Source organism: Crinia signifera, chromosome 8, assembly GCF_055691185.1.
Source record: "Crinia signifera chromosome 8, ASM5569118v1, whole genome shotgun sequence".
Lineage (NCBI taxonomy): Eukaryota > Metazoa > Chordata > Amphibia > Anura > Myobatrachidae > Crinia > Crinia signifera.
In genome coordinates this window covers 125,075,614-125,097,811 of record NC_139224.1, presented here as the reverse complement: position 1 = coordinate 125,097,811, position 22,198 = coordinate 125,075,614, and the positions used below count along the sequence as shown (strand labels likewise).

The 22,198-nt window shown below is 44.5% G+C and overlaps 1 protein-coding gene across 2 annotated transcripts in view; it reads left to right on the top strand.

Moving 5' to 3' along the window:
* Positions 1 to 1,461: 1,461 nt before the first annotated feature.
* LRRC8D (leucine rich repeat containing 8 VRAC subunit D) overlaps positions 1,462 to 22,198 on the top strand; it is a 65,962-nt gene continuing 45,225 nt past the window's right edge. The window contains exon 1 of one of the 2 annotated variants that reach the window (XM_083157133.1): positions 1,462 to 1,871. The gene's annotated coding sequence lies outside the window, so the exon portion shown is untranslated. Of the gene's footprint in view, positions 1,872 to 2,160; positions 2,262 to 22,198 lie in introns of those variants that run through there. The other variant, XM_083157134.1, reaches the window with a different exon arrangement.

Here is a 22,198-nt window from a genome sequence, read left to right as displayed (position 1 = left end):
TGGTCACCCTACGGCTGGTTTCACACACTCCGGCTCCTGCCGGACGTTGAAATCCCGCACGGCCAGGGAGCCATGCCGCACACATTAGTTGTGAATGGACACTATTGTGTCCATTCACACGGGACGGCCACGACCCGGCCGCACGGTTGCAGCCGGATCCCGCCACTGGAAGGGACGGCTGCCGGGCTGTGGCCATCCCTTCCATGATAAACTAGTGTGTGCGGCACGGCTCCCTGGCCGTGCGGGATTTCACCGTCCGGCAGGAGCCGGAGTGTGTGAAACCAGCCTACCTATACTTTGTACTACATCACTACACTATATACATCCTATACTCTGCACTTCATCACTGCACTATATACCCCCTATACTCTGCACTACATCATATACCCCCTATACGCCGCACTTCATCACTACAATATATATCCCCTATACTCTGCACTACATCACTACACCTATGGTGACCAACTCATATCTTTAATCCGGGACACATATTAATTACACAGGTTCTGTGGCTGGCTTTCACCTGGTTTTAAACTGCCACAGAACCCCCCCTGCCCCGCTGCAACCCGATATCGCCCATCAGGCTTTGCGGTGGTGGTGATGTACGCTACGTGCAGTGGCATGCGGTGGGGTGAGGCAAGTGAGGCACAGCCTTTCCTGTCATACTAGTGCATATGCCTGCATTTTGAATTGATAAAGTATGTCAAAAATACAAATAATTTATTTAAAAAATCTTATTTTTATTATTCTAATCATTTTTATAGTCAAAACGCTGGAGTAAAAAGTCTATGGCAGGTGAGGCAGTGCCTCACCTGGCTACCTTTTCTTCACATCTCTTATCAAAACTCAGTGAATCTCCAGAAGTACACACTACTGCACATGTGTATAATGCTGGCATGTACCCCATGGCCCATATATTGTGTGCATATCTGGCTCTGGTACTTGCCAGGAACTCTTGAGCCATTTACCTCACCGCACATCCATGGCTACGTGCGCCGTGCTGCCCTGCGGCGGCTTACACAGGACAGGAGGCACAGAGAGAAGATGGCGGAGCATGGTTACAGTTTCTCTCTGACCACTTTCAGGTGAGCGTTGTCCCGCAGTGCGGCCGGTGTCCTCTGTGGCTCGCAGGGGCCGTAGATCCCCGCACGCAGCACCTCGACGCTGTATTGCACAGCACTCTGTGCATCGCCGCACCCGGCACTATGCACACTCACTGCTGCCACTCTGCAGCGCAGCATGGAATGGGCAGCCCTGGTCATACCGGTTCCCTTATTGAGCCCGGCTATTGAGAGACATCCCAATGCTGCCCACCCCGCAGCAACACGATAGCACCTACCCCAGCAACCCAATAGCACCCCCCAGCTGCTGTGGATTTCTCCCAGGCCAGATTTAATCACCAATCCGCCCCTGTACACATGGCATTAAAGATGGGTATATTAGTGATAGGGGCATGCAGCTGCTCTCTGGCAGCACAGTGCAGCAGGAAGGATGGACTACTGTTCCAGCATCAGTAGCGAGGCTGACGCCAGTGCCAGACACCTGACAGCAGCACAGCATTGCTGGGAGGTTACACGGCGGAAGGCCCCGGAGATGCAGATGACAAATGGCGAGGAGGCTGTTATGCAATCTCCCTCCGCCTCCTCCCGTCCTGTGTGCAGCCCTGGCCGGGATCACATCTCACTCCCCAGCAGCAGCAGTCTCCAGGAAGCGGCGCGCAGTGACAGCAGCCGGCCGCGTCTATGTGTGATCCTGGCGCACACGCCGCCCTATGCTGCTGCTGCCCGGGGAGCGCGGCTGTGACTGAGGGGAGGAGGCGACACCTGGCCGCTGCTGGCGAGGAGGAGAGAGCCGGGGAAGGCTAAGCTCAGGTGAGATAGACCCCGGGCCGGGTTGCGGAGACCTGATCCCTGATTGTGTCTCTTCCACGCTGTGTGTGTGTATGGTCCCCTGCCATATACCAGTGTGACTGTGTATTGTGTAGCTGTGTACATGTGGGCACTGGGAAGACATGCTACTTTGTGGCAATGTGCTCTATATGCCAGTACAGGTGCAGAACGCTCACACACACTGCACCCCAGAATGCCTTTATGATAGATGCCATGTGATTGCAGGTCGCTGTTCTCAGGACTGGTATGGACTGGTTTTATACATATACCAGTTCAGTGGCTGACTGCCATAACAATCTGATGTAAGATAAAGAAAGCATACTATATACTCCTATGCATTGCTGTAGTGAGCTATGGGTTGAGGATATGTTGGTATGTATAAGTGATCTATTAAAAATATTATTGCTTCCAGATTATGGTATGTATAAGTGATCTATTAAAAATATTATTGCTTCCAGATTATATGTTAATGTTACATTTCTATGGGGTGCACAATTATTGATCGCTTTAATTTTTATTACAGTGATTCACGTTTTTCTAGTTGCATTCTTTTATTGGTTCTTGTAAAATATGTAGTGAACTAATATTTATATTGTATAAATGAAACAACTACAGTCTTGATTGTCATTCTCTCCTGGCATAAAAAAGCCAGATTTTTTTTTTTCTTTTCTTTTTAACATGTATGTAATTGTAGTGCATGTTCGTGATCCAGTTGCACATGTACCTGGCTTTCTATGCTGCCAGATACTAAACTTTTTAATGATTTGAGTAGAAAACAATCATGGTGATCAGTTGAATTTAAAGGGATATGAATAGTGTTAGGAAGGAGGTTCCGGAGCTGTTCATACAGTATGTGCGCGCTATTAAACCCGACCAAGAGGATTTCCGTGCAAGAAGATGTCTGACTAATACCCCTTTCACATTGCAGCTAATTACTGGGTACAAGCCGGGTTCTCAGCGTTCTGACCCGGTAATTAGTGCAATGTGAAAGGGGTTACAGCTAACTGGTAGCAACACGGAAATCCGAACCGGGTAAAAAGCAGAGTTTTTACCGGTTTGTTAATTGTGCAGTGTGAAAAGGTTAAATGGGTCAAGCGACCCGTTTCCCGTTCACTCTATGGAGGAGGCAGCGCTTGGAGCAGCGACAGCTCTAAGCACTGCCTCTTCCCCCACCCCTGATGATGCTCTGCCGCACCCCCTCATGACGTCAGCAAATCGTCAATTTTGCACGTTCGCTGCTGCAGTCTGAACAGACCGCACATGCCAGGACTGAAACGTTTGAAAGTCCCAGTGTGAACCTGCATTTGCGGTCTGAAAGCAGTATAAGCAACTGCTGCAATGCTGTTTTTTTGCCCTTAGCGCAACACAAGTCGGAGAATGGCGGTTCCCACAACTAAACATCTGGTTTAAGGTGCGAGAACTGGCAACTAGCGATGAAGGCAATTAAATCGCTCCAGGACCTTCCATTCATATCTCTTTGACATAAAATTGCCCCATTGGTTTAAATAAAACAAAAAACTATTTATATGTAAATAATCAGTGCTTAAAATAAAATAAAACTGAGATATAGCAGTTGGCATTTAAAATTTTAGATTTTGTCTTCAATCATTTTCATATTTTGGGGGCTTTTGTATTCTTATTTGTGAGTCCTTTTTAATAACTTTTTTTACTGTTACATTTTAGCATGTAAAGTTATCTGCAATTATTTTTGTGTACAGAATGGAAATGCATAATCATTCTTCAAGAATTCAAAATACAGTGGAATAAATCAAGACCATTTGTAGAAATACTTGGTCATGTGAAAACAAGTTTCTTTTTCCACATGAAACAAAGGCATGCACGCAAGTGTGAAGCATATCTGAAAGTCCTTATATTAGGACTTGACAGTTTATTTTTTCCTAATTCTAGGAGTCAAGATGAAAATGTAGGAGCCAGACACATAAGTACTGCTTACCTACATGCTCAATGCCAGAGGTACATGCTCATTGCCACAGCGGATTACCCTCTTCCCTCCCTACCATTAGCACGCGTGATAACGGCAACAGCCTGGCAAAGCGGTGGACAACCCATCCAGGCGCAGTGTGGACCTGCTCTGATAGAGCCAGGTGGGTTGTCCACTGCTCTACCCGGCTGTTGCCATTAACGCAAGCACACTACTCTGCCCGGCACAATCTGCTTTGCACTATTTTGCCCCAGGTTTTGTCGAGCCCTGCCTTATATGCACGAGTGTTAGGTTTGCATTTAAAAATATACAGCTAGGTCTATTTATATTTGGTTGCTGACACAATTTTACTAATTTTTACATACTCAATGGATCTGAAACTAAACAATGGAGATGCAATTGAAAAACAATCTTATGGCACATTTAGAAATTAAAAATAGTTTTATACACAGACCCCTATTTTTAGGGGCTGACATGTAATTGGACACATTGATTATTCAATCACCGGCAACCATCTCCCCACGGGGGAAATGGCCACCGGGCCCTATTCAATGCTCTCTTCCTCGACAGCATTGATCAGGGTATCTTGGCAGAACGCGCCTGCCTTCACAAGCTTTTGGGCTCGTTCTGCCGGGAAGTGACGAGCTGCCGGCTACAGCTCGCCTCTTCCTGGCCGCAACTCGCGGCCACGCCCCCTCCCCCCTGTAGTGTTCCCGCTAGGCTGTTTTAGCGGGGCGCTGCGCCCTGCCCGATTTTTACAGGGCAAAATGCGCCCTGCCCTGCTAGCAGCGCCCCGCTAAAACAGCGTGGTGCCTGCCCTGGCTGTGTGCACGGGGAAGCGCAGCGCCGCCTTAGACGGCGATTCCCAGCGCTTCCCCGGCAGCACGGTAACTTCGGTGCCAGCCCCGCCTCCTTTAGTGATGGCGCCGGCCAGGCCCGCCCCTTTTTGCGATGTCGCGGCCCAGGCACGCCCCTTTACGTGACGTCGCTGCCCGGGACTGCCCACAATTGTGACGTCGGCGGGCCCGGTCTGCCCCCCTTGCACTGTGGCGCCCTGCCCGCCCTCATTTCTAGAGGGAACACTACCCCTGCATGTTCTCGGGCGAGCTGACTGAGAACGGGACAGGGTCAAGGCGGTCAAGCAAGCTTGACCGCCGTGACCTCCAGATTGAATACCCCCCATTAACTTAATAATAATTAAAAATAAAAAACAATTTGTAGAATGCATAGTAAAATGGAGATGCAGTCTATGCGACAATTACAGAAGTTCCACCCTATTTCAGTAATAAATGATGCCTGACAATAACGGAAGTTGTCATCTGCCTGGTTATATGTGTTCTTAAACAAAAAGTTCACAAGTGTGGTCCCTCTTCTGAAGAACAACCACTGTCCGAAACGCGCCAAGTGTGACAGGAGGCAGCACCGCTTGAAGGCACATTGTATAAGGTGTGCCAAAATGAAAGGAGACTATTGCTGTAGTGGCGCTTTATCTAATCGCAGTGGGTTAACCCCTTCACGACATTGCCTTTTAAGGTAATTTTTTTTTTTTCCTCCTTGCGTTCAAATAAGCGTAACTTTTTTAATTTTCCGGCTATATAGACACATGAGGGCTTTTTTTTTGCGGGACAAGTTGTACTTTTTAATGGTACCATTTACTATACCGTATAATATTCTGGGGAATCAGGAAATAATTCAATGTGGGGTAAAAAGAAAAAAAAACGCAATTCCACAATTTTGCGCTGGTTACGTTTTTTTTGGAGTTCATAGTTCGTTTAAAATGATGGGTTATCTTTATTCTATGGGTCGTTACGATTCCGGTGATACCAAACTTATATAGTTTTCGTTACGTTTTACGACTAAAAAAAAAAATAGAATATGTTACGGTTTTTCGAATTTGCGTCGCGTCGCCATGTTCTGCGGCTTATAACTTTTTTATTTTTCCACCTACGGACCTGGGTGAGGGCTCATTTTTTGCGGGCTGAAGTGTACTTTTTAATTAATACCATTATGGGATATGGGCGACTTTCTGATCTCTTTTAGCTATTTTTTTTTGGGTAGGCGATGCGACCAAAAAACGTAGTTTTGGCGTTGGGGATTATTTTCCGTTTACGCCTTTTTATATTTTAATAGATCGGACTTTTAGGAACGCGGCGATACCAAATATGTTTATTTTTTTTATTTTTTATTTATTTTTATTTGGGAAATGGGGAAAGGGGGGTGATTTGAACTTTTAATATTTTTTTATTTTTTTTTTATTTTTAAACTTTATTTTTTATTTTTTTTTACTTTTACTACAAGGCCCCCTAGTGTACTTGACCACTAGGGGGCGCGATCGCCTGTACTAGGTTCAGCCATAGAGCTCTATGGCTGAACGTAGTGATTTTATGCACTTCCTATTACATCCTGCCTGAGGCAGGATGTAATAGGTATGCATACACGGCCAGCACAGGGGTCTACATTAGACCCCTGGCTACCATGGCAACCGATCGGCACCCTCCGATCTCGCTGCGGGGGGCCCCGATCGGCGCCGGAGGGGGGCGCCCCCCCTCCGATCAGCTATTTAAGCACTGCGGGCGCTTTGCCCGCGGTGCTTAAAGGGTTAAACGGCCACGATCGGCGAACTCGCCGCTCGTGGCCGTGAGAGCAGGGACCTGGCTGTAATATACAGCCATTACCTGCTCTCTTTCAAGCCAGCTCACTCCGTGAGCTGGCTTGATTCCCCCGCAACCGACATATGACGTATATATACGTCATATGTCGTGAAGGGGTTAATGTGTTTGCCCATAGATGTGTGGTGTTTTTCACAGTTGCGCATATGTAGTGAACGGCTTCACCTCAGTTTCTTCATTCCTGGAAAATTGTTTTGTGTGGTCGAATATATGATGGATTCCTCCAGATCCGAGTAAGAGCCGTTCACTACACATATACGCAACTGGGGAAAACGCCACACTATCTATCAACAAACACATTAACCCACTGTGATTAGATACAACTCCGCTACAGCAAAAGTCTCCTTTTTTATTTGGGCATACCTTTATAGATACAGGTACTTTTCCTGGGCAGAGTAGGTTATCAAGACTTTGCCGGTTTTCAGTGCAATACTTTTTCATTTGTGCATTTGGTATTGGGACTGGAGGTCTCTTTTTTTTTTTTTTTTTAATATAAATTTGTATTATGCGATTTATCTTGTTTTTGATTTATAGTATTATATATGTCTTCTGTTAGAAGTTTGACTCATCCTTTTGAGTGTATTTTTTAATTTTCTATGAAAATGTTTATATGGCCAGGTTTTGCGTTATTAGATGTCATTTTTTCATTTTGGGTATAATACTTAATAAAGCATAGGTGATGCCATCCTACTGAAAAAAAAAAAAAAGATAGGATCTGCTTGTGGCATCAATTGTGGGACAATTTCATGCATTTGCAGACAATGGTTGCCTGAAATCTGCAACCCATGGATATCTCAAATTACTGTGTTTCCGCTTTTGTTATGCTTTGCTAGGCCTTATACTGCAGCTATCTTTATGGTTTTGGTTCCTCATTCTTTCTACTTTTTTTAGTTTTGTCTTGAAAATGCCTACTCAGTCTGTTTGGGAATGGGTTATTTTCTTCTGTTACTTGATCGATGAGCATTAATTATTAGAGTGGTCAAGTCTGGGATCAGGATCGTCTGGATCCCGGGATTTGGCTCCAAAAAATTCTGGATTTCAATCCTGGATTGGAAATTCCATTTCCGTGCCTTTGGTTTTAGACTGCGCATGCACAGTCCAATGCAGGGCAGCGTCTGAGCACTCGCCTGTGTAGCGTGACCTCTGATCGTCACGCTGTACAGATGATTTTGGTATGTTTCTGATCATGACCCATTCTAAGCTACCCCCTTACTTTTTCTTCCCAATATTCTGGGGCAAGTTGATCTTCGTTGCATCTGTCCATATAATGTTGTTCCAGATCTGGGCTGGATTTTTTATTTATATTTTATTTTTTTAGCAAAGTATTTTCTATACTTAAGGTTTATGAATGGTTTGAACTTTGTGGTAAACCCTATGTATTTGCTCTTGCAAAGTCTTCTCTTAATGTTAGATCTGGACAATGGCATGCCTACCTTCAAAGGAGTGTTCTCCACTCGGATGGATGTTGAGGAAGGATTCTTACCTTTTACCATGGAAAGGATCCTATATCTTTCTAATCTTTCTCCACTGTCTTCTGCGGACGTCCAGGTGTTTTTGTGTTGCTGAGCTCACCAGTGTTTTTTTTTTCTCTCAGAGGGGAAGATGTACTAAGCCTTGAATGTTACATGCTGTGTTTTATAAAATGACATTTAGGAGCTGATTGGTAGTTTGTCTCTCTTTACTTTCCAAGGCTTGCTACAAGTTTTTATGCCAATACAGTTAACATGCTGTAAGTAGGATTACCACTGTATCAGCATAATTCTGCCTGGGTTGTGCTTTTGAAATACTCACTGTGGACAATATGGCTGGATACCTTCAGACCCTTTATATGTGGAGTTATGCATGAGACCTGGAAAACTCTCTTCCTCATACAGGGCCTTATTCTAGTTCACTCTTTCTGACAAAATCCTTCTTAGATGGATAAAACCATGTGCACTTCAGGGGGGGGGGGAGCAGATGTAAAATGTGCAGAGAGAATTAGATTTGGGTGAATTATTTTGTTTCTGTGCAGGGTAAATACTGACTGCTTTATTTTTACACTGCAATATAGATCTCACTTTGAAGTAAAACCCCACCCAAATCTAATTCTCTCTGCACATGTTATATCTGCCCCACCTGCAGTGCACATGGTTTTGTCCATCTAAGAAGGATTTTGTCAGAGAGTGAATTAGAATAAGGCTCAGAGTTTGAGAGGCTTCAGGGGAAATTCACTAAAGCTTCTAAAAAAAAAAAAAAAAAGGCGATTTTCACATGTAGCAATCAGATTCTTTCTATTATTTTCTAGGATGCACTAGATCAGTGGTCTCCAACCTTTTTTGGGGTGTGAGCTACTCACGCAAAATAAACCACCTGAAGAGCTACTAAAATAAAAAATAAATAAAACATCTGCCTAATAACCAAATAATGCCATTTACACATTATGCCACACACCGCAATTCCCCAGACACAATATGCCACACTGCAATATGCCGCATACATACCTCCCAACACTGGAGGCAGAGGAGAAGGGACATCTGCGCGTGCGAAGGCACGCGCCCGAAATTTGGGGACATGGCCTACTATCGTGGTACTCCTGCGAGGCCACGTCCCCCATTTTTTCTGCTATGAGGGCATAGCCAGCGCTCTGAGAGCTCCTGGCCATGCCCCCAGCCTCTCTGAATAGAAGCAGAGACACAAGTGAAATGGGAGGCAGAGGCATAGATGGTAAAATAAGACATGGCACACATTTGAAGGGGTAGAGGCGCAGGTGGGATAGATCCTAATGGGGCGGTGTCATGAATGAAACAGCCAGACATAGGCACCTACAATTAACATTTGATGAGAGATTGGCTGCGCTGCCTGACACTGCACTGTAGGGGTGAGGGTGCCTGGGAGGAGGAACACTGTTTAGTGGAGAGGGTGCCTGGAATTTACCAGGTAATTGAAGACTGCCTCAGTGCGCAGATCAACCACAGATGTGATGTATATTCCAGTTCTGCGGCAATCTTAGGTGCTGGACCGCATGTGACATCATCCTTCCTAACTGGCTGCAGACACTGACTTCATGTTCCTCTCCCGACACAGCGCCCTCTGGCGTCCCTCCTGAACCTGTCCCCGGAGTAAACCAAGCATGGTGGTTGCCCTGAGGCACAGGACGTTACTTGCTCCACTGAGGAGACATGCAAGAGGTCATATTTCACCTCTAGCATCTGACAGGGAGCACAGCGCTGCAGCATTACTCTGAAGTGCCGGGAGCACTTAGCGCTGTGCTTCCTGTCAGACGCTAGAAGTGAAATATTACCTTTAGCGTCTGTCTCAGAGGAAGGTGGTGTCGGGCGCTGAAGGAACGGATGGGGGCCGCGGCGCTGGAGGGACAAACGGGTGCAGAGTGGTCGAGCCATTTGGATTGCTGCCACGACCTACCAGTAGTTAGCGAGCGCCGGGTTGGTGACCACTGCACTAGATAAATGATAGACAGAATCTCTATCATAACCCGTGTACACACGGCTGCGATAGGGGCTGATATAGCTGGGAATATGGTCGCTGGCGACCATATTGCCAGTGATGGGAGTGTGCCCCGGCGATAAATCTCCGGGTGCGCGTTCCTGTTTTTAGCCCCGTTCCTGCGACCAGCTAATTACCTCTGCGGCACCGCCGTCAGAGGTTCCCTTTCATCAGCGACCATCTCTGGTCGCTGATGAAAAGGAGACACTGAGCAATATATCTCCCCCGTGCGTACGCACCTATAGGCAACATCCCCTATTTTTCATTTGTGGAAGCTTTAGTAAATTTGCTCCTTTCACTCTGGTGACCTTCAAATACAGACTGAACACTTACCTGTTTACTTAAGCAGTTCGCTAATTGCTCTTTAGTTCCTAAGAGAAAATACAGTGCAAATACTGCAACTAGTTTCTGTTAAGCAAATGTTATGTCCTATGTTTTTTACATGCAAATACAAAATGTTTTGAGTCCCACTGGGAAAAATGATTATATATGTAACAATAATTTATTTAGTGGCACCTCAATGGTTCTGTAGCTCCATACTTTGCTAAAAATACCAAACGTCACTTTGGAAGGGTAATTTTCAGAACAGGACTCGGGGGGGGGGGGGGGGGGGGGTGTAATTAAGAGACAGCCACATTACTCATACAGCAGTGATTCCCAAACTTTTTTTTTTGAGTCATGGCACCCTTAGAGTATCAGATTTTTTGCCGAAATCCCTTTGTCAAAAGAAATATAAAAAATATATAAAACTATGTGGATTGTGTTTATTTGTTATGCGGTGAGGGACAGGATTTGGTCTGTTTTGTCCAATAATGTTATAATTGGCTGCTACCAGCACTGGTTTTATCTATTAAATTGATCATAAATAATTTGAATTGGTCCTGTGCTACCAACTGGAGGCACCCCTCCAAGTGTCCCGAAGCACGGCTGGGTGCCACCGAACACCGTTTTGGAACCACGGTCATACAGTATGAAGTTTGTCAAGTAGCGCTTATTTTCTGTTGGATCAGTACTTTGACTATATATGAATGCATATGTGGGAAATTATTTCCTTATTCTTTTAATTTTTGTTTCATACATACACCAAACATATTCTGGTAAAAGTTTATGTTTGGTGTCTAATAAATAGCATTTTTTTTATATACCGGTATATATTTTTTTGTCATGCCAAGGTACAATCACACCAGATGGTACTATCGGCATTTTAAATTGTCCATGAAACAGCTGTCTCAAGATTACCCAACAAATGTCTAATTTTTCACACATGTGGGATAAGTCTGAAAATTTCTTATGAATAATGACTCTGCATGTGAAGATTTCATATAAAAATGATCAAACAAATTCTAGAACGTATCAGTCTTACAGAAAAAAAAAACTGGCCAGTTACACATTGTAAATAATTCTTGTCTCATGTTCAAAAATGAATAATTGAAATAAATAATCTGGGTTGAGTCTTTTAATATCATTGGAAATGTAATTGAAAAAAGATTTAAGTACTGGAAATGGGACATGGGCATATTTAATGATGGATGCTGTAGCACTGAAAATGTATACGTAATGGATGTGCTAAAATATGTAAAAGCATCGGGGTGCGTTGATTGCCATTGCTAAGCTGCCATAGGCAGCAGTAGAGGTTAAAGAACTATGGGAGTTATTCTAGTTCACTCCTTGTGGCAAATTCCTTCTTAGATGGACAAAACCATGTGCACTGCAGGTGGGGCAGATGTAACTTGTGCAGAGAATTAGATTTGGGTGGGGCTTTACTTCAAAGTGAGATCTATATTGCAGTGTAAAAATAAAGCAATCAGTATTTACCCTGCACAGAAACAATACCTCACCCAAATCTAATTCTCTCTACACATTTTACATCTGCCCCCCTGCAGTGCACATGGTTTTGTCCATCTAAGAAGGAATTTGCCAGGAGTGAACAGAATAACCCTCTATGACCCTGACCCTGAATCTGGTTGACTCTGTAAACTATGAAGCTCGCAGCTTACAGAGTCCCAGAGTGCCTGCCCCGTCGCCGCCATATCCCCTTGCAACCATGCGAGGTGATGTGTCACGAAAACACATGTCCCGCTGCTGGAAAAATCATTTGATGGTCGCCAACCATGGAAAGATTTCTCCAGGGCACGCAAACATAAGTAATTGGAGACTGACTTATATTTGCGGGCTTCTGGCCGAAGACAGGGCGGGTGGCTGACGTCATGTGATGTCATCCCCCTGCAATCCCATGGGAATGGCCAGAGTTTTCATGGGGATGCCCAAAATGTCAACGACAGTCAAAAGGTCAACTTGAGTTTTTCCTTATTTAAAAAAAAAAAAAAAAAAAATGTAAAAGTGTTTTTTTTCAAACTTTACGGTCCAAGTGTGCAGAGTGCAGCGAGGCACCGTGCTCGAAGCAGGGGACATGGTACATATGGTGTCCATGTTGACATAAGATTAGGAAGACTCCTGAAAATCGCATGTCGACATTTTGATGGTCGACCATGCCTATGTCAACAAAAAGCATGTTGACCTTTTGGCAGTGTCAACCTATGGTATGTTGACCCTTTGTCTGTGTCAACCTAGTCACTGTCAACCATTAGTGGACGACCTAGTGGCTTTCCAGCCCAGACCTTGTCTATCATGTATACCGTAACCCTAAGGACAAGCCATTCTCAAGAATTATATTTATTTCAGTGGATGGGGAATGCTGGAAAGCAGGCATGTCCAACGTTGGCCCTCCAGATGTTGTGAAACTACACATCCCAGCATGCTTTGCCACAGTTTTGCTATTAGAGAATGCTAAAACTATGGCAAAGCATGCTGGGGGATGTGTAGTTTCACAACATCTGGAGGGCCAACGTTGGACATGCCTGCTGTAAAGTCTCTGTCTCTCTCTGTCTCTCTGTGTCTCTCTCTCTGTCTCTCTGTGTCTCTCTCTCTGTCTCTGTGTCTCTCTCTGTGTGTCTCTCTCTCTCTCTCTCTCTCTCTCTCTCTCTCTCTCTCTCTGTGTCTTTCTCTCTCTGGCCCTTATTCTGATCTGTGCGGAAATTCCCGCATTCTTACGGAGCGGTCCGCACGCCACGGCGTTTTGCCGCATGCGGCCATCGTCCGTAGAAACGCCCACGTGTCCTCCGCATTCGGACGGACTCACTCTTTAAGAACAGGGCGTGTTTACGGACGACATACAAAGCATGCGTGTGCGGGAGAAACACTCCGATTCGGCACGGTATTACAGAGTATTACAGAGTATGCTCGGGAATACCGCATCCGAACGGGAGCCAAGCGGTGCTACCGCACGTAAGCGGAGTATTTACGCCAAACAACCCACTATGAAGTATCTTCTGCAATACATCACATGACCCACTTATTCAATTACCTATCCTCATAAAAAACTGCTTATTTGGAATTGGAATCAATTAGATTCCAATATATCCTTACAAGCATGCCTAACACATGCATTGCACACATTAACCCTTACAGCAATTGAAGCAGCAATGGTTTCAATTAAAGCACTGACAAGCGTCCTATTAGTGAGTAATGAGTAAAGGAGTAGATTCTATTGGGTTCAGGTGTTAATGGTTGTAGTCATTAGGCGTACGTTCGCCTACCGCATGAACGAGTGGTGTCCGCAAAGCAATAGTACACTTGTGGACACCGCACATTTCTGCCCTTTTTGATCGCGTGCATTCGGAGTGGTTTCCGAATGTACGCCCTCCAACATAAGTGTACTCCCCCGTGTCCGCCCATGTTTCCGCCCCGTTTTGCCCACTTTGAAACTACGCCCATGTGTCATTCCGCATGACGCCCATAATACGCCCCTATTTCCCGAATGATAGCGGTGAACAGTTCTGGACGGGATTTGGCCGAACTGGTACCGAGTCAATGCGTGGCACATGCGCGTAGCGTTCTCCACGCATGTGCAGACGCCGTAAAGACGCGATCCGAAAGTACGCGGTAAAGTCCGCGTCAATCAGAATAAGGGCCTCTGTGTCTTTCTCTCTCTGTGTCTTTCTCTCTCTGTGTCTTTCTCTCTCTGTGTCTTTCTCTCTCTGTGTCTTTCTCTCTCTGTGTCTTTCTCTCTCTGTGTCTTTCTCTCTGTGTCTTTCTCTCTCTGTGTCTCTCTCTCTCTCTCTGTCTCTCTCTCTCTGTCTTTCTCTCTCTCTGTCTCTGTCTCTCTCTCTCTCTCTGTCTCTCTCTCTCTCTCTCTGTCTCTCTGTCTCTCTGTCTCTCTCTCTCTGTCTCTCTCTCTCTGTCTCTCTCTCTCTCTCTCTCTGTCTCTCTCTCTGTCTCTCTCTCTGTCTTTCTGTGTGTGTCTCTCTCTCTCTCTGTGTGTCTCTCTCTGTGTCTCTGTCTCTCCCCCCCCCCCTCCCCCCGAAAATATCTAGAAAAACCATACAAACAACATAATAGTAATCCAGAAGCCAGTTAGGTAGGAGAAACCTCTATTAAATGCCGCCCCCCCCCCCTTTATGCTGCCTTTGTCGTGTTAATTATTGTATGCCTCTTCTACAGAAATTCCCTTCTAAACAACATTAACAAAATTAATTTTTAACAAGTGTCTTGCATTGTGAAATACTTATGCAAGGGTATTTCTGGTCACAGGATTACTGTCATTTTCTAAATCTCTATCCCAGGCATTCCCAACCACGGTCCTCAAGGCACACCAACCGTGTACAACAGTAACAAAAACACATCCCTCGCATGTCTCCTCTGCGGGCGAAATCATCCGATGGTTGCCGACCATCGAATGATTTCTCCTGCCGTCGCAAGTAAAAGTCAGTGGAAACTGAGTTTTATTTGCGGCCGCTGGGATGAAGACAACATCAGCCGCCCGCCCCTTGCAGGAAACAGCCCATCCGCGTACCCATTGGAACACACAGCGTTTTCATGGGGACGCCCATAAAATAATCAGAATGGTCCCCTCAGTGTGAGGCCATGGAGGGGCTGGGTGGGTGGTTGTGTTTAGGCACCAGAGAGGGGTAAGGCAGTGGCGCAACTATAGCTCTGCAGCCCCCGCGGTGGCGGGGGGGCGCAGAGAAATTGGGGGCGCCGCCGGGGTGGGGCTGCGGGGCTATAGTTACCCGCGGTCTGCGTCTCGCCCGGCTCTCTGTCGGGACCTTCCTGACGTCACGATCCCGGCCGGCTCCTGCTGCAATGAAAAACTGACAATTAGAAAATGGCTGCCCCCATACTGCAGACAGTTTTCTGTCTGCAGTATGGGGGCAGCCATTTTCTAAGAGTCCGTTTTCATTGTAGCAGCAGGAGCCGGCCGGGACCGTGACGTCAGGAAGGTCCCTACAGAGAGCCGGGCAAGAGTCGGACGCAGACCGCAGGTAAGAAGCGGGGGCAGGTTAGGTGGGGGGCGCCGAATAAACGTGCGGCGGGGGGGGGGATAAATAATTAGTTACGCCCCTGGGGTAAGGGTAAGCCGGTGGGGAGGTAGGGTCAAAATGATTTATTAAAGCATAAGAGACTACAATAAGCAGCAAAAATATTGTTAATCCATAACCGCAAATTGTTCAAGTTTTTATTATGTCTTATTAAGCTGATTTGTACAGCCATCTATGTGAGGACTCAGGGACAGAGCCTTGAATCATATGTAGATAAAATGTGACCTTTCTGCATGGTTAACAGCTAAATGGTTTATCTTCTTCCTCCTTTTCCCATACCCTGGATAACTGATTAAGCTGTATTCAGCTTTTTATAACTAAGCTTACTGTTTTTCTTACCGGCTTATGGTATTTAGTGAAGTGCTAATGATTACATGGCGAGACATTCTTTAAAAAAAAAAAATGACTGTCCAAAAAAATAATTTTATCCTAGTTTCGAGTGTTAATTTTTATGAGCTAATTTATCAAACTGTGCAAAGATAGGGTGAAAAATCCCCATAAAACACATGGTTGCTATGCTACTTTACATTTTGCACAGATAATATTTTTTAAAGTATCAAAACACCTGTTGTGTTCTTGCTTTTTCAGAATGGTGGTAACACATAAAAGTCCTTTAAAAAAATGCTTTATTCTTTGAATACATTTAAAAACAAAATATGTGATCATGGAACTGTTCAAAGCCACTTCGCTCCACTCCATGTGTTTCTCATTAATGGGCCTTATTGCTGTAGAAAGGGCCCTAAAAGCTGTTTCGCATCAGCATTTCTTATTATTTACTACCTTTTTATAACTTTGCTGTTTTATATGGCATTGTACTAGAGGATTGGAAAGAGATGATTAACCTAGGTTAATCAAGAGCGCCTGTTAATGTGCTGTTTCCCCAATCAGCTGCTGCTTATGGGAATGGTCAGAGAAAAGCAGCGCTATAAATTCATAAAAAGTGTACACATCAAATGAACATTTATATATGATGAATTTAATAAACATTAAAAATGCATGTAAAATTACAATGAATTAAAAACAAAAAAGGCCCAAAGGAGGATTATATTCACCACTGAGAGATTTCTTATGAAGCCGCTTGAACTGTCCTGGTGGGTGCTTTTAATTGCGTCCCGTTGGCATTAGATGTGAATTAGGCAGCCCAGGGTACCTTTTAAAAAGGATGCAGTCCTCTATCCAGGGCAAGAGACGGCACAGGTGCTCAGCATATGGTCATGGAGCAGGATCAGATGAATTAAGCAGGTGGTCAATAGTCTCCAAGTGGAAAATAATTATTCCCCCAATGTGTATCCTGAAACACCAACTCGTTTCGCTGTGCTGACTCCCAGCTTGACTCACAGCTTGATAAAGCTGTGAGTCAGCACATCGAAACGAGTTGGTGTTTCAGGACACACATTGGAGGAATAATTATTTTCCACTTGGAGACTGGTCTGGCTAATTCACATCTAATGCCAATGGGACGCAATTAAAAGCACCCACCAGGACAGTTCAAGCGGCTTCATAAGGAATCTCTATGCATTACGGGATGCTTTCCCAGATCAGTGCAGGTTGATTAAATTCATTATATATAATGTTCATTTGATGTGTACACTTTTTACGAATTTATAGCGCTGCTTTTCTCCTGTCTTTTTTTGTACTAGAGGATGTTTCATAATGAACCATTATTCAAAAGACTCAAATATAGCATTTAAAAAAAGGATCTGATAGGCCGCAATACACTAATGCAATTTGGGTTGATTTCACCTGATTCTGACGTATCGGGCAAATAAATTGGGTAAAATCAGCCCAAAATGCATGTGTTTGATCTCCCATGTGATCCGATGCACGGTCCCTTGGGCATCGGATAAGAGCTGAAGGTCAGACCTCCGACTTGGACCCCCATCCCGGCAGCGGGGAACGGGGTCGCATGCAATACATCACATGTGAAAGGACCACCTGTGATGTATCGTATGGGATCCTGCTGCCCGGGAAGGTCTTGGGTGGCTCAAGGGAAATCGGATGGCCATACACTGCTGAAAGACATCAATCCAATCACAGTGGAAGAGTTGTCGTGGATGTGTATAAACAATGACCTCAGCATCGCAATACGCCCCCCTTGCTGTACGACCAGACCCGGATGTGTTTTTTTTGTACTTCGCCTCATGGGGCTTGAACAAAAATCAACAAGTTTGGCTATGCTGTAAGTGCGGCATATATATGGACTTGTGCCGCATTGGATTGAGCATGCTCTAGAATTGAAAATGCAATTACCTGTTGTGTTCTGTTCCACTTTGCTGCAAGAAGACATTTCATTAAAGTATGGTACTCCATATATGGGGGTACCCATAATAAGATGGGAGTTCTATTGAAGATAAGATGTTGCTTATAGTTTACTATCTATTATCTTCTAGAAGGTGCTACATAGTAAAGAAGTAGAATCTGATTGGTTGCTATGGGCAACATCCCATCTTCAATGGAACTCTTAGTAAATTTACCCCATAGCATTTATTCTAGCACCCTGCACCTTTCAAAACCCATGCAGTTCCCGTTTCCTGCCTGGGATGTCACTGTCTGCTGTGGTGTCTTCATCACATTGTGGCCTGTATCTCAACACAGAACAGACTGTACAAAGCAGACAGCGACACCCCAGGCAAGGAAGAGGAACTGTACGGGTTTTGAAAGGTTCAGGGTACTAGAATGAGCACTAATATATAGGCACAAAAAAATAGAACCATGAGCAACAAATAGGAAAAACTGTTATTCACAAAACCTTATTTGCCAATATGAGAGATATGACTTGTAATTTATAGAATTTAATGGTATGGTGCAGTAGATCTAATCAACCGATACGGCCATAGAGGTCATGGCAAGTTATAAATGGATTAAATAGCTGAAATTGGAGGGAACCCATAAGGTGCAATCACTTCTGTATTAATGCTTGATCCATCTTGGCCAGTTATTCACATCAAGGAGTAGGGTGGGTATAATGTACAGAGTAATGCTACTGGTTACCAGCCCTTCAAAGTGACAGAACAGCTTAACCGTATTGTTCGCACCGATCGCTGTGCGACACTAGAAGTGCCCCGTTGGGCGCCATCTAGTATATGCAAGTGCGCAAAACACCATAGGGGTGAGGAGCAATGTTAGACTTTTAATATATAGGAAATGTGTGTGTGTGTGTGTGTGTGTGTGTATATAATATACTATTACATTTTAATCTCTGGTTATGCTGCTCTTATCTTGTAATATGATGTTTTACCAGAATTTTATTTGTGCCACCACTGTGAGCCCAAAGACCATATGTTGGGCTAATATACAAATATAAATTTGCTACATACTACTAGTACATAGCAGAATAAGGGGCAGATATATTAAGCCTAATGAAGAGATAAAGAGAAAGGAGATAACGTACCAGCCAGTCAAATCCCAACTGTCATTTTCAAACACAGTTCATTGGCTGGTGCTTTATCTCCTTTCACTATACTGTATCTCCACTTTATCTCTTCTCCAGGCTTAATACATCTGCTCCTATTTTACGCATGTTTCTTGAAGGCATAATAATCATGACTTCCTGATTCTTACCGAGGCATCTTTATTTTTAAAAATAGGTTACACAAATGAAGTACCCAATCCATTTTATGACCTAGAACAGTGGTTCCCAACCTTTTTTCTCTCCCGTACCCCTTGATTAGGCTTTTCATTGATGAGTACCCCTCCTCTCAATTTAAAATATAGACAGTACTTACGAGTGGAGTGGACGTGAGCGGTAGGCGTATCCTTATGCATGTCATTATATTAAGGAGTAGCGGACAGGAATCGTGCCCTTCCGTGTCTGGCCGGTGGCTGTGTATTGTCTCCAGGGTTCCCACTTACACCTGTAGGATTAATGCCACTGCTTCTTCCACCTGTGTCAGTGCAGGGCAGATGATCGCTGATGTCTGAGGGAAGCATGGGTAGCTCCCATTGGATTGCTGGTCAGGCAAAAGCACAATGAGACGCTGATGACGCTGAAGACAGAACCATAAGTGACACAAAATGATTCTTCTCCATAGCAATGGGTCTTCTTCTGCCATCAAAATACTTTTTTTCATCTTCCGCCATTACCAATATTATTTTCAAGTACCCCCAACTGGTCTGCAGAGTACCCCCAGGGGTACTAGTACCCCAGGTTGGGAAACACTGACCTAGAAGTAAGTGATAGATTCATCTCCACCTCTGCCATCAGCTGATGTACGAAATCCAATTGATTTATTGCCAGCAAAATGCTTTTTGTGTTGCTATGCATGGAGTTTGTTTGGCAGGAAAGAATATTTTATTTCTTTGTTACTGGTACTTTGATCGTGATCATTACGCATTAGATATAAGTTGTTTGTGCCCTGATTGCACAGTCTAATGCAGGTCATTGGTCCAATGCTTCATGATGTAGTGTTGCCTTCAAAGAATCTATAAAATATAATGCACTGTAATGGATGTGACACATTGTAACCTGCATTTCCCTTATTTTAATGAAATTGTTTTTTTTGTTGTTGAATTCATTATTTTGAGATTCCTATTTCCATAACAATTCCTGTTGTGTTGTGCTGTTCAGTGTCCGCCGACGCCCCCCCCGCGAGTCTTAAAGTCCTTGGTTAATAGCTTTTCTAGGACATTGATCCAGAAGCAGTGGCGTAAGTCCATCCCAGTTGCCCGGAGGCAAGGTGAAAATTGGTGCCCCCCCCCCCACACACACATAACGTTATTCAAAATATGTATAGTCTTTTATGAAATATATATATATATATATATATATATATATATATATATATATATATATATATAGGTAGAGAGAGAGAGAGATTGAGAGAGAGAGAAAAAGAACACATGTATTTTTAGAACTCAGCCACAGAAGTGATTTTGATGGCTTTCAATTAATGGATTTAAACTGGCATTGGTGGAGAGGTGCCCCCTTGAGAGCAGGAGCCCGGCGGCAGATGACTCCATTGCCTCCCAGAGTTCTGCCTCTGTCCAGAAGTGTTTCTGGTATACACCTAAGGCCTTGGTTGAATTTAAGCCAGAGTGCTTGCTCATTGCTGCAGAATGTAAATACACGTCGCAGTTTGCAATGCATGTTGGCTAGCTTTTCAAATCATTATAAGAATAGAATTTATAGTAATACGGTATACTTTAAGTAGGCCATTAACTTGCATGTTATGCTTCATGCCGTGATAGTTTGCCTACCATATATCTTATTAAGGGTTTATATGTGATACTTTCATATCCATACCACCCAATAGTAGGGCTCTATTAATCATGATTCTGGAAAGGAGTGTGGCTGTCGCACTCTAGTGGGTGGGCTTATGTTGGGAAAAGAAAGCCCTCCCCCTTGTGGACATGCACAGTGCACTAGGACTCCATAAAACATCTTAACATTAACCTTAATTTTAACATTAATCTCTTTATTATACCCCATACACACGGTGCGGTTTCTACTTCGCATGTGTTCTAATGTAGTACGGGTGGATCAAAGATCCTATGTTTAGAATGAAGATGAAAATGTTCACAACATTTTTTGTTTATTTTTCAACATAATCTCCTTTCACAGCAATATATTTTTCCCAACGTTTCTGCCATTTCTTTAAGCCCTCGCGTAGGCTTCTGTCTCGACAATGACCTCCTTATTTGAGCTGAATTTTCTGCGAGCCACGTTTTCAGGTTAGGGAACAGAAAGCAGTCGCAGGAAGCCAAGGCGGGCAAGTACGGTGGATGCGGCAACATTTCATGCAATTTGGCTGCAACAATTCCAAATAAGGGAGCTGGTGCATTGTCATGGTGGGAAAAAAAACTAACCTACAGATGGGGCAGGCATCTTCTTTGCTGGCGAATCGCCAGAACGTCACCGCTGGCGATCCGCCAGCAGCCTGGCTCACCATCTGACTGAGACGCGCGTGCGTCTCACGCGTGTCTCAATCTCCGTCGGCGGGGCAACGGGAACCCTGTCCGTCTCTGCTTCAGGGAGACGGACAGGGTTATGGGGGGGGGGGGGTGCGGGCAGGAGGCGGGGACCCCGGGTCACCGCCGACAAGCCAGAGGTGACCCGGGGGAAGTGCCGTCGGAAGGGGACGCGCGCGCCTCTCGTGCGTGCGCGTCCCCTTCTCGCTATACAGATGGCGCTGGCGGGGGATGGGACCTGCCCCATCTGTATGAATCAATCTGAAATTTGGTATGGTGTTTGAAAGATGGTAGTACACCATAGTAATACAAACTTTCCTCAGCAACGCAACCGGTCTTCAAACACAGGTACTTATTAATCCACCCTCGTGTCTGTGATTTCCCTTGAGCTTCCCGGTTTGCTAGATTACCCATACACACATAGCGATGTGCGCTGAGCGATCTGTGCTAACCACTGTGTTCTTTATGCACCTGCAGGCGATCTACCACACTGACATTATGCTTAATATTGTGTATTTACTATACTTAACTTCACCATTCTCATACAGTGTGCAGTTGTGTTTTTCTCTCTAACCAAAATTAAACTGCAAGAGGCTTAAAGATCCACAAAATCATTAACTTATTCTACCAATTAAATTGTATCCCAGAGTGCAGGGAGCTGGTGGTTAATATGCTCTTTATTAACACAATTGGCCAAATGTAATAGCCTCTGAGTTTTTTTTTTTAAACAGTAATTTACAAGGAAAATTCATGGCTTGTAAATGATTGCCCCTTTTAAATAATTTTTAAAGGGGCAATTCCGGCCTCCGAACTCGAAGGCTATAACATTTGGCCGAATGTGCTCTAAAATGTGTCCAGTGAGTAACTATTTAAATTATGAACAATATTGCAAAGTACCAAGCCAGGACTGAAGCATTGACACATTGGGCA